Below are 23,443 nucleotides of genomic sequence, written 5' to 3' on the forward strand. Positions count from 1 at the left end.
AGGAAGCAGCAGGTAACTTCTGTGTGCTAACAAACCGCCAGCCAGGTAAAAGGTATTTTTTGGCAGCACGATAAAGAGGCAAGTCTGAACCAGGAGCCGGGGCTACAGCTGTGAAAAGGGGCAGTGGGTGGAGCTCTGACCTTTAAGGAACTCAGGCTCAGCGGGAGAAATAGATAACATATACCCCAATAAACTTACAAACAAGTAAGAAGGAGCTCTAGAGGCCTGGTAAGTGCTTTCATGAGAACAAGTGAACATACAAGGTACCTCATTGTACTCTGCTCATGATTCTCAGCCCTCACTGCAGAGTCTCACGTTATGCTTCTGTGGCTTCTGGGGACGTTTGGTAATTTTTTGTTGAATCTCTGTTCTTTCTACTTGTCTGTAAACTTCATTGCTGTTCATGATTTCCCCTAGCACAGTTCTGGCACATGGAGAGCCCTCAATAAATTACTGCTGAATGAATGAATGAATGAATGAGACAAAACAAAACACATAGATCCTTGCTCCACCAACCAAACTAAACTTTGAGGCATAGAAATGTACTAAGATGTAAATACTACTAATCTTTCAATGGTGGCAACATGAGCACTTTTTTTTTTTGAGACGGAGTCTCGCTCTGTCACCAGGCTGGAGTGCATTGATGCAATCTCAGCTCACTGCAACCTCCACCTCCCAGGTTCAAGTGATTCCCCTGGCTTAGCCTCCTGAGTAGCTGGGACTACAGGCGCCTGCCACCATGCCTGGCTTTTCTTTTTTTTTTCGTATTTTAGTAGAGACGGGGTTTCACTATGTTGGCCAGGATGGTCTCAATCTCCTGACCTCAGGTGATCCACCCGCCTCGGCCTCCCAAAGTGCTGGGATTATAGGCATGAGCCACTGCGCTCGGCCGTCATGAGCACATTTTTTAAAAAATTCTATTTCTCTGATTTTTCAATTTTCCTTATTGAGCATAAACTATTTGCATGTTGACTAAAATAACGCACTTAAAACACCATGTAGAAATTGTGAACATTATGTTTTAATTACTGTAAAAATATTGTGAGCTATTATTTCCAGAGTGAATAGAATAATATAATTCAGGGATGGATGAAGTGTGTCTACTCCACACTCCCTACCTAGCGTCTCTTTATAAACAGACCTCTGGTGTCCTGAAAGCTCAAGTGGCTGCTGTCAGACATGGGTACAAATCTCTTAACTCAGCTTGTGAGGCCCTTTACAGATGGTCTGCCTGACCTCGATAGGGATAGGCCCATCCTCTCTCTTGTCCCTCCTCCTTCCCTCCCTCCCCCCCCACCTATGTTCGGGCCTCCCTGCGCTGCCCTTCTGTGGCTGGGCCCTGCCTCTGGGGTTTGGATGCTCTGCTCCCTCTGCCAAGGCCATGCCCTGCCCAGCTCATGCTCCCTACACCTTCCTCTGGCCAGCTGCTCCAGTCTCTCTGGGTTTGGTGTGGACAGAAGGAAGTGTGAACCACAGTTCGGTTCCTGAGGAAGCCTTACCCACAGCCTCCTTCACCCCATCCTGGAAAATGGAAAGCACCGCCACCCTCACAAACAACCCTGCTAACCCAAACCTCCTGTCAGGGGGTGAATTGTGCACCCCACCCCACCGTATTCCGATGTTGAAGCCCTAACCCTCACACCTCAGAATGTGACTGCATTTGAAGACAGGGCCTTTAAAGAGGTAATGAAGATTAAATGAGGCCATGAGAGTGGGCCGGAATCCAATCGGACTGGTGAGTTTATAAGGGGAATTCTGGACACACACAAGAGATACCAGGGATGCACGAGCACAGAGGAAAGGCCATGTGAGGGCACGGCAAGAAGGCAGCCGTCTGAGAGCCAAGGAGAGAGGCCTCAGGAGAAGCCAAACCTGCCAATGGCTTGATCTGGGACTTCCAGCCTCCAGAACTGTAAGAAAGTATATTTCTGTTGCTTAAGCCACTCAGTCTGTGGTATTTTGTTATGGCAGCCCTAGCACAAATACACCTCTCAAGGCCCTTGTCTCTCCATTACTGAAAGTGTGCATCTGACACCATCAACAAGGCAACCTGGGGCGGGGAGGTGCTGGTGGGCCTGGGTTCTGTTACACTTCTTGGGGAGAAGCATGACAACAGCAGTGCCAGCCCGGGTGCAGAGGGCAGGGAGTGGGGCCATGCCACAGATGGGAGGGGCAAGCAGGAACCAGGATGGCTCTGAAGCTGGAGTTGGAGCAATGAGCAAGATATTTTCTTCTCTCTTATCAGTGGTAGCCAAGTTTTGTCAAATTGGACCCTACTTAGATTTTGGAATCAGACTAGTTACATGAACTTTCCATTATGTATTATGCAACAAATAATGCAACAAAGATCATGCCATGGTTGGGTGAGACCCAAGGTATATTTAGCTTACTCAATTATTTTTAGGCACTCTGTCCGTCCTGGGGAAGTCATTTGACCTCTTCCTACCTTTCTTTTTTCGGATGCAATGTTGAGAGGTAAACTTCCTTCATGTGAATTAATTAAGAATCGCTACCCTTAAAGGAGGTGGGAAAGGGGGGGTAACAGACATTCTCAGTGGCTAAGGCTTCTAAGTGTCCCCTCCCTGCTCCTGACCAAGTCTACAGATACCCTGGAAAAAGCATCTGGGGCTGCAGAGTCAACTTCAGGAAATTCCTTCCAGCTCCATTTTAAACCACTGTTTCTGGTTCAGCTGTCCAGCCCTATCCTGGACTTCACATAGGGATTCTTCTCTTGGCCTTGGCCCCTGCATGCTAATGGTTTTCTTGGAATGCTTTTTTTGGTACAAGATTTTCTTTTGTATGCTAAGGACTTCCCCTAACTCGGTTTCCTGGGACTGGCCTAGGGTACAGCACTCTAGATTCCTGAGGTCGTTGGCCAGATCAGCCGTGGGTCCCAGCCACAGGGCCACAATATTATACCCAAACCACAGATTCTCCTTAAGTCTTTCATCAGAATCACACTGATGTACACATCCTCCAAATGGCATCCGGCCTAATGGGAAACAGGTCCTTGGTGCCTTTCAAATGCCACAGAGACCCAAGTGAACATGAAGGACCACTGGAGGTTAGTAAACCAACAGGCTGACTGGCTCCAATGTGAGAGAAAAGGGATAAAACTGCTCTTGCCCAACTGAGCACAGCTTCTGCCACCCTCTTCTCAAAGCCATGGGGCCCATTTGCTCCGAGGCAATGGCTCTTATTATGGGGGTAGTACAGTTATTTCAGCCATTTTTAGTGATGTATCAACAAACAGCAAGAATGTAAACAATATTTCCATAGGTAGACCCACAGAAACATTCCAATTCCCACCTATTGATTTATTTAATTGCTTAAATAGAGGCTCTTATACCAATAAAGAGTTCTTATTTTCTTGAAACTGGCATTGAGATCACAAACAAAATACTATTTATCTTTTTACTAAGACAAGAACATAGCAGTCATGACGTGAGCAGATGTTGCCCTGATCATAATGGACTCATCTGTGCCCACAAGTTGCCTCTCTAATCACAGGCACCAGTTAATGACCCTTACCTGCTGCCTAGGGCTGCTTGCAGTGAACGTGGCCCCTAACTCTGGGTGCCTACCAGTGGTTTCCACCATAAGACCACAGCTGGACAACACACTTCCTCTGCCTCATGTTTAAAGACATTCTAGTCTTGAGTCACCAAAGCTGTGTCTTTGGAATCTTCAGTAAACAAAAGTAACCTATCAGCTAAACTTCTCCCCTAAAGGGAAGCAGGGTGGGTTGGGGTGAGGGGGCTGTCTTTTCTTGCGTACCTACTTCGTATGCTTGAGCCAGCAGCCCACAGCCTCGGTGATCAACATGGGTCAAAGCTACCAGCTGCTCTGATCTTGCTGTTATGGGTGATTCCTCTCATCACAAACATCTATGGGGGCCATCCCCCTCAAAAAGGACCAGGTTAAAAACTTGGCTCCTGAAATTACATTGCTGCTCCAAACCTAGCCCCAAGGGGCAAAGGTCATCCAAACAACAGCTAAAGGATCACTGCCTGAGACAGCTACCAATCTCTAAAGTAACTGAAAAAAAAAAAAAAAAAAAAAAAAAAAAAAAAAAAAAAAGTAAAATATTAAGAATTGAGTATACGGATATTCACCATACAATCCTTTCAGTGATTCTGTATGTTTATTTTTCTAATAAAATATTAAAAACAATTTAAAAAGTAAACGAAGTGCTACACAAAGATAGACACTTTGAACATAAACAGATAAACTCTATTTCCTAAAGTAAGAGCCTTTAGGAGAGATCCTATTAATCAGAGGAGGCTGAGATCCATCACTGTAACAATTAGCTCTTATTTCCGGGGTGATAATAACTACGGTGCACAACTAGTATGGGGCATTCAATGCTTTCAGAACAGTGGTTGTCACAGAAGGGAGGGTCAAGTAGAGCTCACTCAACAGGGGTCCACTTCAGAAGGTGGGAACTACAGAAAGCAGAAAACCTTGGTGTGATAGCTCCAGCTCCCCACCCCTCCCCTACACCAGCCCCCAACACCCTCCAGCCGCATTAGGCAGATGGCGGGGGAATTAAGCTTGCTGCCACAGCCCCACAAGTCCTGCAGGGGCGTACAGTGAGCAGATTAAGCCCTGGATCCTCTGTCCCCCAAAAGCCCCTGACCCATTTCTCTGTTGGGAAAGGAAACTGCTGTGGTAAGACAAGCGGAGGGGCTGAGAGGCTCTGGCCAACACAGGCAGTTTCAACAAGTGTTCTATATATATATTTTTTTTTTCTGGAAGGGACACCCAATGGGAACGGTGAAGAGTGACAGGGACATCAGAGAATACATGTGCTTTAACAGGGGCCACGCGGTTAACGTGTCAACCACATGTGCTTTTCTTACAAAAAATAAAATTCCGCCATCCTCCCCGCTCCGCACCACACCCCGCCAGGTTTCAACAGCACGGACTCCAGTCCAGTGAGTGCAGTGCCGCCGCACCAGAGACAACAGGTGTTTCGGGAAAAGACCTGGGGGCTATCTCCAGACCCTGCACATGGGCACAAGGGGCAGTGGATAGTGAATAGGCCTTGGCCAAAGGATGGGCCGGGAAGAAAGAAGTATCCCCTCCTGGGAAGAGGGGAGAGATCCGAGCACCAGCGGAGCCTTGCAAAGTGAAGATCTGGGCTGTCCCGGCCCCAGAGGGCCAGAAACTAAACTTCCTAAAGACCACGCAGGCAGGAACTCGGGGGCCTGCCCCATTCTGTGCTAAAGGATCCAGGCTTGTTCTGAGACGCCGCACGGTGGGCTCCTTTCCTTTGCGGCCCCTCGGCCGTCCGGGGTCTTGGAACTGGTGTTTGGGGTCTGTCTTTCTAACCGACCAACAGAGGCAGGCTGGGTGCCTGGGCCGGCTTCCACGGGCCCGAAGTGCTTCCCCGCCCGCTGGGCAAGGACTGGGGAGCTCGGGCAGGGTCTGAGGGAGACCTGGGATGGGCGGGGACTGTAAGGGCAGCAGGTGACAAGCCGCGTCCCGAGCGAAGCTCTCGGCTCCGGGATCGTGAGCGACCCAGGTGCCCCCAGAGTCCAGACGGTCTCCCGCGGCACTTACGCGCTCGTGGGTCCTCCGCCGGGCAGAACCGAAACTTTCTGGGGCCAAGCGGAAGAGGACGGGACCGCGGTGCCGACGGCCATGACACGCACACCCGGCGGCTGGCGGGGGCGGACTACAACTCCCGGCGTGCTCCCTGGGGCTGAGGCCTACAACTCCCATCAGACCCGCCAGGGGCTCAGACTACAACTCCCGGCGACTCCGCAGGGCGGGAGTTAATTGCTCCCACCGCCCAGTCCCCGGAGCGACCATCCCACCCCGCGACCCAAGCTGCCCCGGGTTAACCCTTGCAATCCCAGAGGGCCACAAATCAAATGTCTGGCATCTTGACAACAAGGCTGTTCTTGTGTGGCTAAGGAGCACTCCAAATGTAGCTAGTTCGAGTTGAATTGTGCACGTCCTCTACGTGTGAAATACACCTACGTACCAAAGAGTTCGAAGAATGTTAACTAGCTCATAAATTTTTAGTGATTGCATGTTAAAATGATAATATTTTGATATATTGGGAAATAGGAAAACATGTATTGGTGGGCCGAATTTCCCATCTTTTAATCCCCCTTACTTCTTAATATCAGGGTCTTACCTAAAATTAGTGCTCAAAAACTACGTGTTTATGAACTACCACCCCTAACTTTGGCCCCAGCCTCAGCCCAACTTCTGTTTATAAGATGGGTGTTGCAAAGCACTCTGGAACTGAATACGATAGAACAAAATGCATTCAATCAATGTCTGTTATGGGGACAGTAGAAAAGAGGAATGCTAAACTGGAACTTCGGCCTGTAACTGACTGCATTCCTTGGCTGTGGTTGGCTATCCTTTACTGTCTGCCCTAGTTCTCATCATTTAAGCCAGAAACACCTCTCTCCCTCGTAGGACCTAGTTCGTGGTATCCAGTCAGTGGTGGATACCACTGTGGTGGCCCAACACCCTTCTAAATTGAGGAAGCAGGGTGTTGTCTGGGTAGAATAATACAGAAAGAAAATCAATTTCTTAGTTGATTTTAGGATATGACATCTCATTAGCCATCTAATTTTATAAATTAGATGTAGCTAAAACAATGAGTTAGATGGATAGAGTTGTCAGTTTGGGGGTGGGGTTGGGAGGAGGTACATGAGTACAAGTGATTTCCACTCTTGTTAACAGAAAGGAAAACAGAAAGAAAAAGAGGAGAGTGAGAAGATGACAAAGAGAAAAGTAATCAATGTAGTGGTCTAAGAGAAAGCATTGCTCCAACCACTGTCTCAACAGCTTCATGCAATATTAAGGATGAGAGAGATTTTAATGTTGGTCACCTGGTCCAATATCTTTGTTTGAAACTGTTGGGGGGCGGAAGGGGGAAAACCCTCCCTCAAACCGTGTTTTTCCTCTACTCTTACACAACAACAACAATCATGAACACAGGAGAATACTTTGGTGACCAGATGTGTATGGGGTTTTCCCCACACACTGAGCAGCGGACCACACCTGGGTGTCCTCCAGTTCAATTCTGACACTATCTACACCTGGAGTATCAGATCTCACAGGTGGAGGGCTCAGTCCCCAAGACTGCCTCCTCACCTTTAAACACCAGTTGTAAGTCTGGGCCTCCAGAACTTCTGAATGACTGACTTCAAGTTGGGTTCCCATGATACCCTCTTTGGGTTCAGCTAATTTGCTAGAATTGGAGGTTCATAGAACTCAGAGAAACACATTTACTGGTCTATTATAAAGGATACTGCAATGGATGCAGATAAAGAGATACGTAGGATGAAGTGTGGGGGAAGGGGCGTGGGGCTTCCGTGACTTCCCTGGGTGCACCACGCTTCAGTAACCTCCACGTGTTCCGTGTTCAGCTATCCAGAAGCTCCCTGAATCCAGTCTTCTTGGGCTTTTATGGAAGCTTCGTGATGTCAGCATTGCTTCCCCCAGGGTATAGGGCAGGATCCTCTCTTGGGAGGGTCTTAAGACCTACAATCAAAAAGTCAGGGGTAGAGTCCTGCCTTAGAGCAGGTGAAAGGAGGGCAGAAGGCCAGAGAGACTCGGTTTCCTGAAGCCCAACATGCCTAACATAACAAAAGACTGTAACAAGGGCTATGGCAGTTATGAGCCAGGAACCATGGATGAAAACCAATATAAATAGATAGGTAGGTAGGTAGGTGGATAGATAGATAGATACCATAATACCACAGAAACTTAGACCCAAAAGCAGTTTGAAAAGAAGAGGAAAGCAAACCTAGTATTTATTGAGGACCTATATGCCAGTCCCTAGCCCCCGCCACAAAAAAACAAAAACAACAGAAACCCATACAGCATTATATTTAAAACTTGCAGCCACTCTGCGACATAATTAGTATTCATTATCCTACTTTGAAGATGAGGAGACGAAGCTCAGAGAGGTTAAACGACTGTCCTTGCCCACCCACCTAATAAGTGGTGGAGAGTGGTGGAGGCTGGGGTAGAGCTGGGGGCTCCTGAGGGGTCTTCCGTCACCCAGCACACTGTCAGATACAGGGAAGGTTAACAAAATCACTACTGTTCAGGTAGTTTAACATGGATTTCCTTTACAGATAGAGCTGAGTATTTCAAACTATAATCTTTCAAACAAACATACAAACAAATGCGGCATATTCTTGTGTTCTGATGTGAATACACATTAAGAGATCAGATTCAAAATCACCAAATCCCCACATCCTCTCCTTATAGCCTTAACAAGCAGCAGAAGAGGAGACTATTCCTCACTGGAAGCTGACCATACCCACAGCCCTGATGAGGGATGAGGCTCTTGGAGTGATTGTCAAGGGCTTTGTATGTTCCAGGTGCCATGTTATGTGTATTCCACACCTGGTTTAATTTTATCCTTATATCAGTCTTATGATACATAATTATCCCCATTAAGCAGATAAACAAACAGCTTTAGAGAAGTTAGCTAATTTGCCTAAAGCCCAAACCTTATAGTGGTAGAGACAAATTTTGAGCTCAGGTCTGTCCAATTAGAGTTTAAGCCTTTAACCACTGTGATGGCAGCTCCTTCCGTGGGGCAGCCATGTGCTCTGCCAAGGACCCTACCATTGTGGCCCCTGCTAGTCAGGCCAGAAGTGGATGCCAGCCATGCCAGTGGCCTGGGGTGGCAGCTCAAAAGAGTCAGCCTCCTCTTGATAGTCACTGGTCAATTAATCTCTCTGCTGGAAGATTCAAGTGTAAGACCCACAGAAGGAATCAGAAGTTGATTGCAGAATCAACAGCTCTCAGCTGGTTGAGCTATCTTCCCCTACAGAACACAGATTTTCAGTAACGACTCATAGACAATGCAGAAGGATGTGGACCTCGGGGCTCCGGAATTTGTTTTGAATTCTGACATGTATATTTTCCAGAATTTTTTCTTCATGACTCTACTATTGACTTTTCTCCTCAACCCTTCATCAACTGAAAACTTTTGAAATTTTAAAATAAGCTCTTGATAATACAGATTTAGACTTTTTCCATTTTGAGTGATAGTAATAGAAAATAGCATTTCCCACAGAATAAGGGCACTATTCTTCCTGGTTCACCCAAGAGAGCCCGTTATCCCAGCATGAATATTCATAGCACTTCTGTTCACTCCCAGTGGTGTCCCATTTTCTCAATACATTATAGTTACTGTTCGGGAAAAACTCTCAAACAGGTTTTCCTCTGTTGTCACAACACAACAATCAACACAGAAGACTTCTGTATTTCCTGAGGATTCCTTTCCACCAGCAAGCAAGCAATCACTTCTGCAGCAGATACCAACTGGGTTTCCTCCAATTCAATTCTGTCACTGTCTACCTGAAGATGGTGTCAGATCCTGCCATTTTGGGACCCAGAACCCAAGAATCATGCTTCCCTCCTTAGATACCAGTCACAAGTCCTGCCCTCCAGAACTTCTGACTGACCAGCTTTGAGTTGGGGTTCCCAAGACTTCCTCTTTAGATTTGATTGGTTTACTGAAGCACCTCACAGAACTCAGGGAAACACGTTTACCGGTTTATTAAAAGGATATTACAAAGTATACAGATGAAGAGATGATACACAGGGCGAGGTATGGGGGAAGAGGCGCCAGAGCTTCCATGCTCTCCCTGGACATGCCACCTCCCAGGAGCCTTCACGTGGTATGGAAACTCTACGAACCCAGGCCACTTGGGTTTTTATGGAGGCTTCATTATATAAGCATAATTGATTAAGTAATTGGCCATTGGTGATCAACTTAACCTTCAGCTTCTCTCCCCTCTCAGGAGGTTGGTGGTGGAGCTAAGTCCCAACCCTCTAATCATGCCTCTGTCTGTGGTGACCAGCCCCACCCTAAAGCTGTCAGTCTGTTAGTGCAGGTAGCTAGACAGACATGAGCAGGGCAGGAGACCCCGTCACCCCTGCCAAGGAATGTCAGGCAACCATCAGGTGATGGTTAGGGAGGAGGACGAAGAATCTACATACAAATTTTCCTCCATTTCTCAAATCACTTCCACGCCCTTACCAATATGCATCCAGACCTTTAAGGTCATATCTGAAGGGAAAGAAGTCCATTCCACTGTGGCAGTTGGCCGAACTGGTACAGACACAGGCTTCTCATCTACTTTAAGAAAAATGAGGCTGGGCATGGTGGCTCACGCCTGTAATCCCAGCACTTTGGGAGGCAGAGGCAGGCGGATCACAAGGTCAGGAGATCGAGACCACGGTGAAACCCCGTCTCTACTAAAAGTACAAAAAATTAGCCGGGCGTGGTGGCGGGCGCCTGTAGTCCCAGCTACTGGGGAGTCTGAGGCAGGAGAATGGTGTGAACCCGGGAGGCGGAGCTTGCAGTGAGCCGAGATAGCACCACTGCACTCCAGCCTGGGCGACAGAGTGAGACTCCGTCTCAAAAAAAAAAAAAAAAAAAAAAAAAAAAAAAGAAAAATGGGAAATGAGATGATAAAAAAAGAGATACTCACTTTGTTGCTAGAATGCTCTGAGAGAGTCACTATAAGTTCATGGATACAAGGATATAGGCTGGCCCAAGGCCACAGGCTAAAGAGACAAAAGTACCCACAGGACAGAACTGAAGGCTGGTCCCAGGCTACAGGCACAGAATAGATTACCCTAGAGCAGAGATGAAGGCAAGGGTAGGGGTACCCATAAGATCAATTCATTCTGAAACTCCAAGGATGAATAAGGGGCCCCCTATTCACTCCGGTATCTCCTCTCTTCTGGAATGGATAATCATGATGAGATGGGAGCGAGGTTAAGGGTACCAGGTAAGACCGGTTCACTCTGGAGCCCCAAGGATGAATGGGAGATACCCTGTTCAGGAAAGGATAATAGGGAAATAAGAGAGGACACCTTCTTTTTCCCTTTTTTTCCCTCCTCTATTTTCTCTTCACAGATGAATAGTCATGTATTTATACCATGGGACATGCCCCTCGGATGCATCCTCAAGAAGTGAGAAAAGTTTGAACCCCGAACCCTAAAAAGGAAAAGGCTAATATTTTTCTGTAACACAGCCTGGGTTGAATAAAAGCTCCAGGACCAGTAATGTTGGCCAGAAAACAGAAGCATAAATTTTAATACAATCCATCAACTAGATTTGTTTTGCTATCAACAGGGAAAATGAACAGAAATCCTTTATGTACAGGCCTTCGTGGCCCTAAGAAACAACCATGGCCTTTGTCAGGCCTGCAAAATGGATCCAGTGATGATAGAGGCCATTGTCAGGCAGCTCCCTCCAGTTGGTTTGGGAGGCCTCTTATTGGGTTTACCCAGGGCTCAAGCCCCGGAGAAACCAAGGGCAGAGGTTGGGTCAAACCCCACTGCCCCTTCTACACTTTATATCTAAGTCTCCCAGCCCTGGAGCCTTCCTCTTTCTATCCAGGGCCACCCTCTGGACACCACCCCCTTAAGTTATGCCCCCTTCAAGAGGTTGGCAGCCCCAGTGGACCCACTAGAGTCCAGACTCCATTCACTATGCAAGACCTGAGCCAGATTAAGATGGAAGTAGGAAGTTTATGGAAGACCCTGAAAAATACACCGAAGAGTTCTGTAAACTGGGCTAAACATTTGAACTCACCTAGAGGGCCCTCTCAGTCATACTATGGCAAACTGTCTAAGGGAGAATGTGACTCCATTACAGAGGTGACCCAGCAATTTATAAGTGCAATGCACATGACTGACTCTGGTGGCAGCACTGTGGGGGCCACCACAGTTCCCTAGGTTGACCCTAATTGGGGTTACCATACCCAGGGGGGTATAGGGGCAAGGAACCACATGTTTCTCTGTCTGGTAGAAGGAATGAAAGCTAGCAAAACAAAGCCTATGAACTATAATAAATTGGCCTTAATAGATCAAGGCCCTCTTGAAAACCCCTAGAGAGGCTACAAGAGGCCCTAATGAAACATACTAACCTAGACCCAGACACACCAGAAAGACAACTGACCCTAAAGGACCATTTCCTAACTCAGGCAGCCCCAGATATTCAGAGGAAACTCCAAAAGCTAGCATTGGTACCCAATACTCCAGGCCTGACATTTTCTTTTTTTTTTTTTTTGAGGCGGAGTCTCGCTCTGTCGCCCGGACTAGAGTGCAGTGGCCAGATCTCAGCTCACTGCAAGCTCCACCTCCCGGGTTTACGCCATTCTCCTGCCTCAGCCTCCCGAGTAGCTGGGGACTACAGGCGCCCGCCACCTCGCCCGGCTAGTTTTTGTATTTTTAGTAGAGACGGGGTTTCACCGTGTTAGCCAGGATGGTCTGGATCTCCTGACCTCGTGATCCGCCCGTCTCGGCCTCCCAAAGTGCTGGGATTACAGGCTTGAGACACCGCGCCCGGCCCAGGCCTGACATTTTCAATATAGCTTCCTCAGTCTTCTACAACCAAAACCAGGAGAAAGAGGAAATAGCTCAGGAAAAGGGAGGCAAAAGGAAAAGTGGCAGCTCCAACTCTTGGCTGCACTACAAGTCTGCCAGACCCCTCCAGGTTGCCCTCAGATTACCCTCACAGGTAACTGCCATCAGCGCAGGAGGGCAGGCCACTGGAAGGCAAACTGCCCCAATGAGACTGATGGAAAAAAGCCCCGCATGGCTTGCCGCTACTGCCACAAGTTTGGCCACTGGAAACGAAACTGCCCTGAGGACCGAAGGGACTCTGGGACAGAATCCCAACCCCTGATGGCCTTGAGCTGAAGGAGCCCTACACAGCAGCCATTTCCCAGACTGAACATCACTGTTGAAGGGACAGACCCAAGGGCTGCTTTGGTAATGGCAGGTAGGACTATAAGTTTTCTTTTGGACATGGGAGCAACCTGCTCAGTGCTTACCTCTTTTCCTGGGCAATTATCCTCCAAATCCTCCCTGGTGCTGGGGCTAAATGGGGTGCCTATAACCTGAAGATTTACTCCTCCTCTGTGGTGCCTGTGGGGGAGACTGTCTTTTCTCATTCATTTTTAGTGATGCCAGAATGTCCTATGCCCCTTTTGGGTAGAGATAGTTTATTTAGACTAGGGGCTTAGTTAACCTTTCCTCCAAGGCAACACCTCCTTTTCCAAATGCAATCTTATGCCTCAAGGAAACCACACACAGGATGAACTGCTGACAGACCTTTCCATTAATCCAGAGGTCTGGGCCACAGGAATATATGGAAAGGCCATAACGGCAATGCCCATAGTAATTCACCTCAAGGATCTTTCTTGCTATTCTTGTAGAAGGCAGCTGGCCAAAGAGGGACTTTGGCTCCTAATTGAAAAATTTCTGTAACACGAATTATTAATACCTGATAACTTGCCCTGTGACACCTGCATCTTACCTGTTGAGAAGAGCAATGAGGCCAGATGCAGTGGTTCACACCTATAATCCTAGCACTTTGGGAGGCTGAGCCAGGCAGATCACTTGAGGTCAGGAGTTTGAGACCAACCTGGCCAATGTGGAAAAACCCCGTCTCTACTAAAAATACAAAAAAAAAAAAAAAAGAAAAGAAAATAGTCAGGCATGGTAATGTATGCCTATAATCCCAGCTACTCGGGAGGTTGAGGCAGGAGGATCACTTGAACCTGGGAGGCAGAGGTTGCAGTGAGCCAAGATTGCGCCATTGCGCTCCAGCCTCGGCAACAAGAGCAAAACTCCGTCTCAAAAAAAAAAAAAAAAAAAAAAAAAAAGAGCAATGACAAATACAGGCTAGTCCAGGACCTGCAAATCATAAAAAAGGCAGTAGTCCCAATGGTCCCCAACCCATATGTATTAATAATTCTAGGAGAAGTACCTCCAGATCTCAGTTGTTTTCAGTCTTAGATCTCAAAGACACTTTCTTTTGTATCTCCCTAGACTTATCCTCCCAATTTTATTTGCATTTGAGTAGGAGAATGAGAAAGCAAGGCATCAACAGCTCACCTGGACAGTGCTTCCACGAGGTTTCACAGATACTTCCCACTTGTTTGGGGAAGCCTTGGCTAGCGATTTGCAGGACCTGACTCTTGAGGCGGGCTCATGGCTCCTACAGCATATGGATGACCTGTTAATCTGCTTCCCTGCAAGACAGCTGGGAATCCAACATCTAGTCCAGACACTAAATTTACTGGCAGACAGATGGTACAAGGTGTCCAAGGCCAAGACACAGCTTCTAAGACAAGAGGCCCAATACTTGGGGATAATCCTGACCACTGGAGAACATAAGTTCTCCCCAGAACGGATACAGGCCATCCTTAAAATACCTATCCCAGCCACCCAAAAGCAGCATCAGGCCTTTCTAGGTATCACAAGATACTGCAGACTTTGGATACTGGGACATGGTGGGACTTACATCAGGCTCTAAAAGAAGGGACTGATAGGGACCCACTTCTTTGGGTAAAGGATCAGGAGCAAGACTTTACACAGCTAAAAACTGCCCTCTCACAAGCCCCAGACCTTGGGCGACTCACACTAACCAATCCATTTCAACTTTTTGTCACTGAAAGGCAAGGTATAGCCCTAGGAGTTCTAATTCAAACCATAGAGCCTATCAAATGTCCGGTAGGTTGTTTTGTAAACAACCTAGACCCAGTAGTGCAAGTGTGGTCACACTTGTTGCAGTGGCCATCCTACTTGAGGAGGCACTTAAAATCGCCATGGGACTGTCAGTCTGGCTCCTGACATCCCGGCAAGTAGGCCCCTTATTGAACATAAAAGTGTCATAATGGCACACTGATAATAGACTGCTAAAGTACCAAGTCTTGTTAGAAAATCCACAGGTAACAGTTGAGTGGTATTCCCCCCTTAACCCAACCTCCTTACTGCCACTATGAGGAGACTATCACTCAACACATTCATGTTGTGAGATACTTAACCAAATTTATGCCAGCTAGGAAGACTCAAAGAATCAGCCCCTAGATAATCTGGACGAAATATGGTTTTCAGATGAAAGTAGTTTCGTCTGGAATGGAACTAGATATGCAGGGTACACTATAGTGTCCCTTCACCCAGTTCTGGAGGCTAAAGCTCTGTTCCCGGGGAGCTCAGTGCAACTAGCCAAACTCATTGCACTAACCAGAGCCCTAAAACTAGGGAAAGAAAAAGAATAACTGTGTATACAGGTTTTAAATATGCCTTTCTGGTGTCTCATGTCCACTTGGCTATCTGAATGGAAAGGGGGGTACCTAACAACTTGGGATACTCCTATTAAGTATGGGCCTCAAATCTTAGAGCTCCTAGAGGCTGTTCATTTGCCCTGGGAAGTGGCAGTAGTGCACTGTAAAGGACACCAGAAGGGTTCTGATGAAACTGCATGAAGAAAACGGTTAGCTGATCAAAAAGCTAAAGAGGCAGCTGTCTCAAAAAATACCTTCTTGGGGGCCTTGCTCCCCTCTCCCACCAATGAACTGCCCCCTCTCCAGTACACTAAGGAAGAAATAGATTGGGTCACCCAATGTGGGTATAAAGAAGAAATCAGTGGTTGGTACAGGTTGGGAGGGTTTCTCTACCTAAAGCCTCCCAAAGAAAATCATCAAGAGTTTCCACAACTCCTGTTGCTTTGGAAAGGACAGACTACGGCAAATTTGTAAATGGGTATTTAGCAGAAAGGGACTAAATAAAACTATTCAACAGATTTGTCAAGCCTGCACCTTGTGCACCATAAATAATCCCCTGACAGAGAAGCCCCCTCCATTAATAAGTGCAATCCCAAGGAGAGGCACATACCCTGGGGAGGACTGGCAGATGGACTTCACTCAGCTTCCCAAATGCTGCAGGAGCTGAGTGAAACTCAACTCCAGCCCATGGAGCCACCCTGCCCTGACAGTTAGCAAGAGGCCAAGACCCACAGAACAACCACCACTGCCCCTCTGGCAGCAGGAAGCAGTTACAGAAGACTGATCTTCGTCCATTTTCCCGAAGAATTGGGTCTTGCACTCTTGAGCGGGGAAATGTTAGAGTAGGCAGACATGAGCAGGGCACGAGGGTCCCTCCTCCCCACCAGGAATGTCAGGCAACTATCCGGTGATGGTCAGGCAATTGTCAAACTGTCTTTCTAAAATAGTAATTAGTTGCAGCTGGCAACTAGACGGCCCCCAATAGATAGAAAACACCTGAAGCTGGTGATCAGCGGCTTCCCAGTAAGATCTCAGGAATTGGGGCAAACGGGCTCAAGCATGCACACTAAGCGGCAAAATGGTGGAGTTTAACTGGTATATGACTTTCACCTGGGAACACTCAGCTGGTAAGGGAAAATGGGAAAAATGTCTCAAGTGAGCCCATGTACAACCTCCTAACACACTGCGCATGCGGCCCCTCCCAAGTGCTGGCAGACCAGTGCACTGAGGACAGGCTGCCCGGAAGGAAAAATCAAAGGAAGAGAGATGCAAAACCCCAGACGTGTGCCAATGTATAAAACCCCAAGTCAAGGGCCGGATGGGGCACTTGGATCTCTCCGGTCACCCACTTGGCCCTTTTCCAAGTGTATTTTACTTCCTTTCACTCCTGCTCTAAAACTTGCCTCTGTTTCACCCTCTGCCTTTGCCCCTCAGTTGAATTTTTTCCTTTGAGGAGGCCAGAATTGAGTAGCTGCAGACCCATACAGATTCGGCACTACTAACAAGTCAACATTAGCATACAAAAAACATAGCACTTGGAAGATTCCAAGAATTTTAGTTGTATGCCAGGAAATGGGGATGAAGACCAAATATCTATTGCATAATGTCACAGTCACTCTCTCTGTAAGTCAAGTAGTTCCCTGGGATAGTGAAGACTGTTTCATGAACAATATTAGACCCTGTGGTCAAATAAGTTTTGAAAACGGGACTAGATGAAGACAAAAAACGAAGTCCTATACCACAGGACTCTGGGGAACCTCCAGATGTTTAAAAATGAGCTCCTGGTTGCAACCTTTTCCAGGAAGTCCAGGAAGCAATTGCAGCTGGAGATTTGCCATTTCACAGTTGTGAGGCAGTTACAAGATAGTAAGGGATGGGGACTTCAATTCACCTTTGGGCAAAATGTTTCTTTATCTTGGAAAAAAGCACTGAAATGGGCCTCTTTGTGCCCATTCTCTGTTTCATACTTAAAAACAGAGTTTGGTAATAGAAACTGTTTGGTAATAGAAAAGTTGTATTTGGCTAAATCACAGCTATTTATTCATTCAATAAATATTTATGGAGCACTCCAGGTATTATTCTAGATCGGGGTTGACAAAATTTATATGTAAAGAGCCAGAGGTAAATATTTTAAACTTTGTGGCTCATATGGTCTCAGTTGCAACTACTGACATCTGTCATAATGGTTTTATAAGCATCTGTCATTTTCCCTGCTGGCACTCATTCTCTATCCTGCTGCCCTGTGAAGAGATGGCTTCCACCATGTTGTAAATTTCCAGAGGCTTCCCCCAACATGCTGAACTGTGAGTCAATTAATCTTCTTTTATAAATCACACAGTGTTGGATATTTTTTCATAGCAGAGTGAGAACAGACTAATATACTATCTATTCTTTCTGAGGGAGGCTTCACTTATATAACAAGGCCACCTTTGCTAGCCAAGCCTCTTCTTTCCCTCTAATAGCCTGTTTTACCAGAATCTAAGCTCTCATTTTTCTGTAACCTCAAAAATAGTATAAAAGTTTCTGTAACTCACTGGGAAGTTGGATCTTCATTCTTAAGGCTCCTGTGTATGTGTGTTAAATAAATCTGTATACCTTTCCGCTTATTAATCAATATGCCTCATGTCAGTGATTTCTAGTGAACCTTTAAGGAGCCAGAAGCCTATTGTCCCCACAATATATTTTATATTGTAATCAGTGAAAGGGTTCACTTGCCCACCACTTGCAGAAATAAGTTGAAGTAATAACAAGTTGTGATAAAAAAAAGAGAGAGAGAGAGCAAGATTTTTATGTGCTAGCAAGGGAAAGAGCAGAAAGCAATTTCACTCTTCAGTTTGTGGAGGGAATGTAGGAGATTTTAAAGAAAGGGCTTAGAATGCACAAGAGGCATGCAGAGGGTGGATACTAGGAGGTGTCAGGTGGTGCAACTTATTCCAATGGATCACCTTGAATTATTATTCCATTTGGCGAAGGAGCTGGTGTCATTGTGGATCCTACCAGGTTACAAATTAACTGCAGTCAATCCTGTAGTCATTTTTTTAGCTGTGAGTGGGTGCCTTAAAGCAACCTTTTGTTGGAGAGATAATTCAGGAGATGTCTGATCCCTATAAGGATCCGACCCCTGAAGATTCTAAGGAAATATATGACCAGATAAGTGAGTACAGTGTGAGTATGGTGTTAAGCAACAAGCATCTAGGTAAATAAATGTGCACAAGGCATGGGAGCACAGTATGGGAAAAACAGCAACAACAACAACAAAAAAATTAGAGAGTCACAGCACATCCCAAGGCTGTATTTCAAGAAGAAAGGAAACGCATATGCAGTTTGTCTCAAAATTGTATCTTGAGACTGGTAGGGGAGAAGGAAAGGAGAAAAGAAAAAAAAAGTTTTAAAACAGTTTGAGGCTAAGCTGCTAAGCTGCTTTGTTACAATATGAGTAGATTCACATAGTATTTGACCTTTTGTGACTATGACTTATTTTTCTTAGTATAATGCCTGATGTCCTTGAGGTTCATTCAGATGTTGCATGTGACAGGATTTTCTTCTTTTTCAAGGCTGCATAATATTCCCTCATGTGCATATGCCACATTTTCTTCATACATCCATTGACAGACATCTGGGTTGCCTGCACCTCTGGGTTATTGTGAATAATGCTGAGATAAACAGGTACAAATATCTTTTTGAAATACTGCTTTGATTATTTTTGGTTATATATTCAGGAGTGGGATTGCTGGATCATGTGTATAAACCAGAAACACAATTCTAAGCCCCCAAGCATAGGGGCCATGTAATCCTATAATTCTAGTTTTTTGGAAGGCTGAGGCCAGTGAGTTGCCTGAGCCTAGTAGTTCAAGACCAGCCTGGGCAACATGGTGAAACCCCATCTCTACCAAAACAACAACAACAACAACAACAGCCCCACAAATAATTAGCCAGAGACCCTGTCTCCAGTTAAAAAAAAAAAAAGGTTCCTGGCAATGAGTCTGGAGTCTAGGCCTTAGACACTACCAGATGCCTTCTCTGTATGATTCTTTACTTTGGTTAACCCCAAATGCTTCAGTAAAATTTGAGAATTAAGAGGTCGGGGCCGGGCGCTGTGGTTCACACCTATAATCCCAGCACTTTGGGAGGCCGAGGTGGGTGGATGACTTGAGGTCCAGAGTTTGAGACCAGCCTGGCCAACGTGGTGAAACCCCATCTCTACTAAAAACACAAAAATTAGCTGGGTGTGGTGGCTGGTGCCTATAATCCTAGCTACTTGGGAGGCTGAGGCATGAGAATCACTTGAACCTGGGAGGTAGAGGTGCAGTGAGCTGAGATCATGCCACTGCACTTCAGCCTGGGAGACAGAGTGAGACTTTGTCTAAAAAAAAAAAAAAATAAAAAATAAAAAATAAAAAAAAAATAGAGGTTGGGCTTGGGATAGAGTGGCAACGAGAAGGATGAATCCCTCTTCCTTCATCCTTGTCCCAGTTCCTCCAAGCCAGACTGGTGGAAGGAGGCAATGGCCTGAGGGAGGCAGCATAAGCTGGAGTTGCAGGAGGAGACTGGAGAAAACTCATTGCAGTGGCCTGGCAGAGGGACAGTGGAGAGGTGACTTCATGAGAGGACTGGGTGGAAGAGCTCAGCATCCATGGTCCTCAGCTCACATTGACAGCATCTCTGTGAGAGGCTGAGTCAAGCAGAGTAGCAGGTGGGGCTTGGCATCACCACTCTCTGGTCACCCCTCCTCATGAAGTAGCCTCAGGCAGTGCTGGGAATCTCCATAATGGAGAAAAGGCAGATGCCATTTCTACAGCTGAATCACCCCAGGAACCTCTGGTCATGAACCATGTTAAGGATTAGTGTTCCAGGAAACACGCTGGCACATGCAGATGAAAACCAGAGGAGATAGAAGGGACCAGTGTCAGTATGTTGGTTCACTGGTTCTCACTGGGGTCATCAGAATCACTTGGGAAGGTACTTAAAAATATAGTTGCCTGGGCCCATCCAGACTTAACAAAAATACACGTCCTGGAGCCTTACCCTCTGCAGCATTCTGATTTAGTAGGTCTAGACAGGGTCAGGGCATCTGTAGTTTTAAGTACCTTCTCACGTGATACTGTCATGCACTCTCGGTAGAAACCCTCTAATCTAATTCCTTGTATTACACATGAAGAAACCAAGGTCTAGAAATGTCAATAGGGTTATGAAAGGAGGCACAGTGCTAGTTGAAAGCTTAGGTTTGAGTCCTGACTATGTGACTTTGGATAATTTGTTTAATCCCTCCATGCTTCACCATCCTTATCTAGAAGAAGGGGCGATAACAGCAATTCCAAATGGTTTTGTGAGCATTAAATGAGCTAAGGCAATCCAAGCCTTCTACCATGGTGCCTGATGTAAAGTTTCTGCTAAATAATTGCTAGCTACATTGTCGTATCATCATCAGCAGCAGCATCGTCATTATCACCACCACAACCACTGTCATCATTATTGTCACTATCACCACCCCACCCCCACCATCATCATCATTTTCATCATTACTATTTCCAAAAGTGCCCCCCAGTCAGTTAGTGGCAGAGCTGGGACTACAATTTTGGTCTTCAGACTCCAAATTCAGTGACCTTTCCACTACTGAAGCTTCTAAATTCTCAACACAAACAAGTGTTTCCTTGGCCAAGACTGTGTAACAAAGTCTTTTTTTTTTTTTTCTGAGTGGAAAAATAAATTTCTCTTATTTTCTTATTTCTTTCCTTTTTTTTTTTTTTTTTTGGCCGTGGTGGTGGGGATGGAGTCTTGCTCTGTCACCCAGGCTGGAGTGCAGTGGTGTGACTTAGCTCACTGCACCTCCGCTTCCCAGGTTCAAGTGATTCTCCTGCCTCAGCCTCCCGAGTAGCTGGGATTACAGGTGCCCGCCACCACACCCAGCTAATTTTTGTATTTTTAGTAGAGATGGGGTTTCACCATGTTGGCCAAGCTGGTCTTGAACTCTTGACCCCGTGATCTACCTGCCTCAGCTTCCCAAAGTGCTGGGATGACAGGTGTGAGCCACTGCACCCAGCCTAAGTTCTTTTATTTTCAAACTGGCTCTTGACACTCAGAATAAAGGAAATCAGCTCCATCTAAGACATGAGAAGAAACTGAAAAAGGCTCTTTGGAAAAACTCAGCTTTGCTACCAAGAGATAACCTTTAAGTAAATGGCTGCTAAGAAGGAAATTCTCAATAGTACTATTGTAGAAAATTGAGCCCACCATTTTCCAAGTGCTTCACTGTCTCTTGAGTAGTTCTGTTGATGTGGGCAGGGAGCAGTACTACTGATGGGAGCAATTTGGGGTGGGGTTTGATCCTATCATTTGTCAAAGGCTTATCCTAAAATGTTTTTGGTGTGCCTAGTGGTGTCACACCTCTGACCTCCTATCTTAGTGGCTTAGACTCTACAAGGCTGAGCAGTAGAAAACCCAGTAACCATTTTCACACTTCTGGTGGCCGTCAGCTGATCCTGTGGCTGACCTCTCCCTGCTTGGGGGGATTCCTCACTACATGAGTCTTGGTGGGAGGCAGAGCCCACTTCTGTAGGAGCTAAGGAAGCCTGGGCGCCCTTTCCCAGCTCCCTTGAGGCCAGAGTGTGGGCGTGTGGCCTTCGCTCACTCTGTGAGCCTCGTGTACCTGTTTTTTGTAATGTAGGTGGGAGCAGTCTTTCTAGAATCACTGTAACCTCTAGCTTCTGGGGATGTTGTGCCAGAGACCACCTCCCTTTGTCCTAGCTGTTTCTCCTACCTTCCCACCAGTTTTGTGAGCTACCCAACAGCTTTTCTCTTTCTTTGAGTATAACCTTTTCTTATATGTCATTTCTCCCCAATTTTAATGTATAATTATACACATTTTTCTGTTTTTAATTTTTTGCCGGATCATTTGTGATGTAGCTGCAGACATCATGACACTGTACCCTGATGCATCTCTGATGCAATTACAATGAAATCATGTCCAGTATCTTTTCCACACATTTTCTTCTGCCATGGTAACTAGAGGCAATTTCTAGTTAAGAGTCCTGATGGACATATCATTTGGGAAATTGGCAAGATGTGATGGAAAGAGTAGGTGTTTGGGTACAATACAGACCTGAGTTGAAAATCTCTAGTTTGGCTTTAACTTAACAAAGTCATTTATCTCTCCAAGCCCCCCTTTTCTCATCTGGATAGACACAATGCCTACCTTGTAAAATTGTGAAAATGTGGCATAATGTGTGCAAGGGACATAGCATAGTTTCTAGCACCCAGTAGTTGCTCAGTAAATATTCACTGAGTGAATGATTGAATGAATAAAGACACTAGGTCAGTGGTTGTCAAATGTGGCTGTACATTAGAACCACCAGGTTAAAAACATCCTGAGGCCAGCCTGCACCCTAGAACAATTGCATCAGAACCTGTGGGGTACAAACTCAGACAATAGTTTTGTTTTTTTTTTAGATGGAGTCTTGCTCTGTCACCAGGCTGGAATGCAGTGGCACAATCTCAGTTCATTGCAACCTCTGCCTCAGCCTCCCTAGTAGCTGGGACTACAGGTGCACGCCACCACACCCAACTAATTTTTGTATTTTTAGTAGAGATGGGGTTTCACCATGTTGGTCAGGATGGTCTCGATCTGTTGATCTCATGATTCACCTGCCTCGGCCTCCCAAAGTGCTGGGATTAGAGGCACAAGCCATGGAGCCTGGCCAACATTAGTATTTGTTAAGCTCCCCGTGTGATCTAACATGTAGCCTTGGATGTTGGAGTGTGACCTGTTCTGGTCCCTTGTGTCCTCCTTAGTCAAACAGGAGAAAACAGAAAACTCATAAGGTAGCTGTGAGATGTGAAAAGACCTAATACATAGTAGGTCTCAGTAAACACCAGCTTCCAATCTCCTCTGCATGTCTTCAGTTAGGTGTAGCCTTCTGTGTAGGTGCAGGAGACACTGAAACATCATGGAAGGTTTGGAGGTGCACTGGGATTCCGCTCCCACCCACCGAAATTTGTGTCCTGTATTAGTCTGCTTTGGCTGCCATTAACCAAGTTCCATGACTGGGTGGCTTGAATGAGAGAAATATACTGTCTCACAGTTCTGGAGACTGGAAGTCTGAGATTGAGGTGTCAGGTTGGTTCCTTCTGGGGTTGTAAGGGAGAATCTGCTCCATGCCTTTCTCCTTGCTTCTGGTCTGCTGGCAGTCTTTGGTGTTTTTTGGCTTGTGGCAGCATAACTCTAGTCTTCACATGACATTTTCCTGTGTCTGTGTCCAAATTTACCCTTTCTGCGAGGACACCAGCCATATTGAATTATAAACTCAGCTTCCCTCAGCATAATATCATTTTATATGAACTGCAATAATCCTATTTCCGAATAAGGT

At 46.2% G+C, this 23,443-nt stretch overlaps 1 protein-coding gene across 1 annotated transcript in view; it reads right to left on the minus strand.

Moving 5' to 3' along the window:
- The window catches only part of FYCO1 (FYVE and coiled-coil domain containing 1), a 79,801-nt gene extending 74,131 nt beyond the window's left edge, over positions 1 to 5,670 (minus strand). Inside the window, exon 1 of the mRNA XM_010374799.2 lies at positions 5,566 to 5,670. The gene's annotated coding sequence lies outside the window, so the exon portion shown is untranslated. The remainder of the gene's footprint in view (positions 1 to 5,565) is intronic.
- Between the last annotated feature and the right edge of the window lie 17,773 nt (positions 5,671 to 23,443).

Source organism: Rhinopithecus roxellana, chromosome 1, assembly GCF_007565055.1.
Source record: "Rhinopithecus roxellana isolate Shanxi Qingling chromosome 1, ASM756505v1, whole genome shotgun sequence".
In the NCBI taxonomy this organism is placed as follows: Eukaryota; Metazoa; Chordata; class Mammalia; order Primates; family Cercopithecidae; genus Rhinopithecus; species Rhinopithecus roxellana.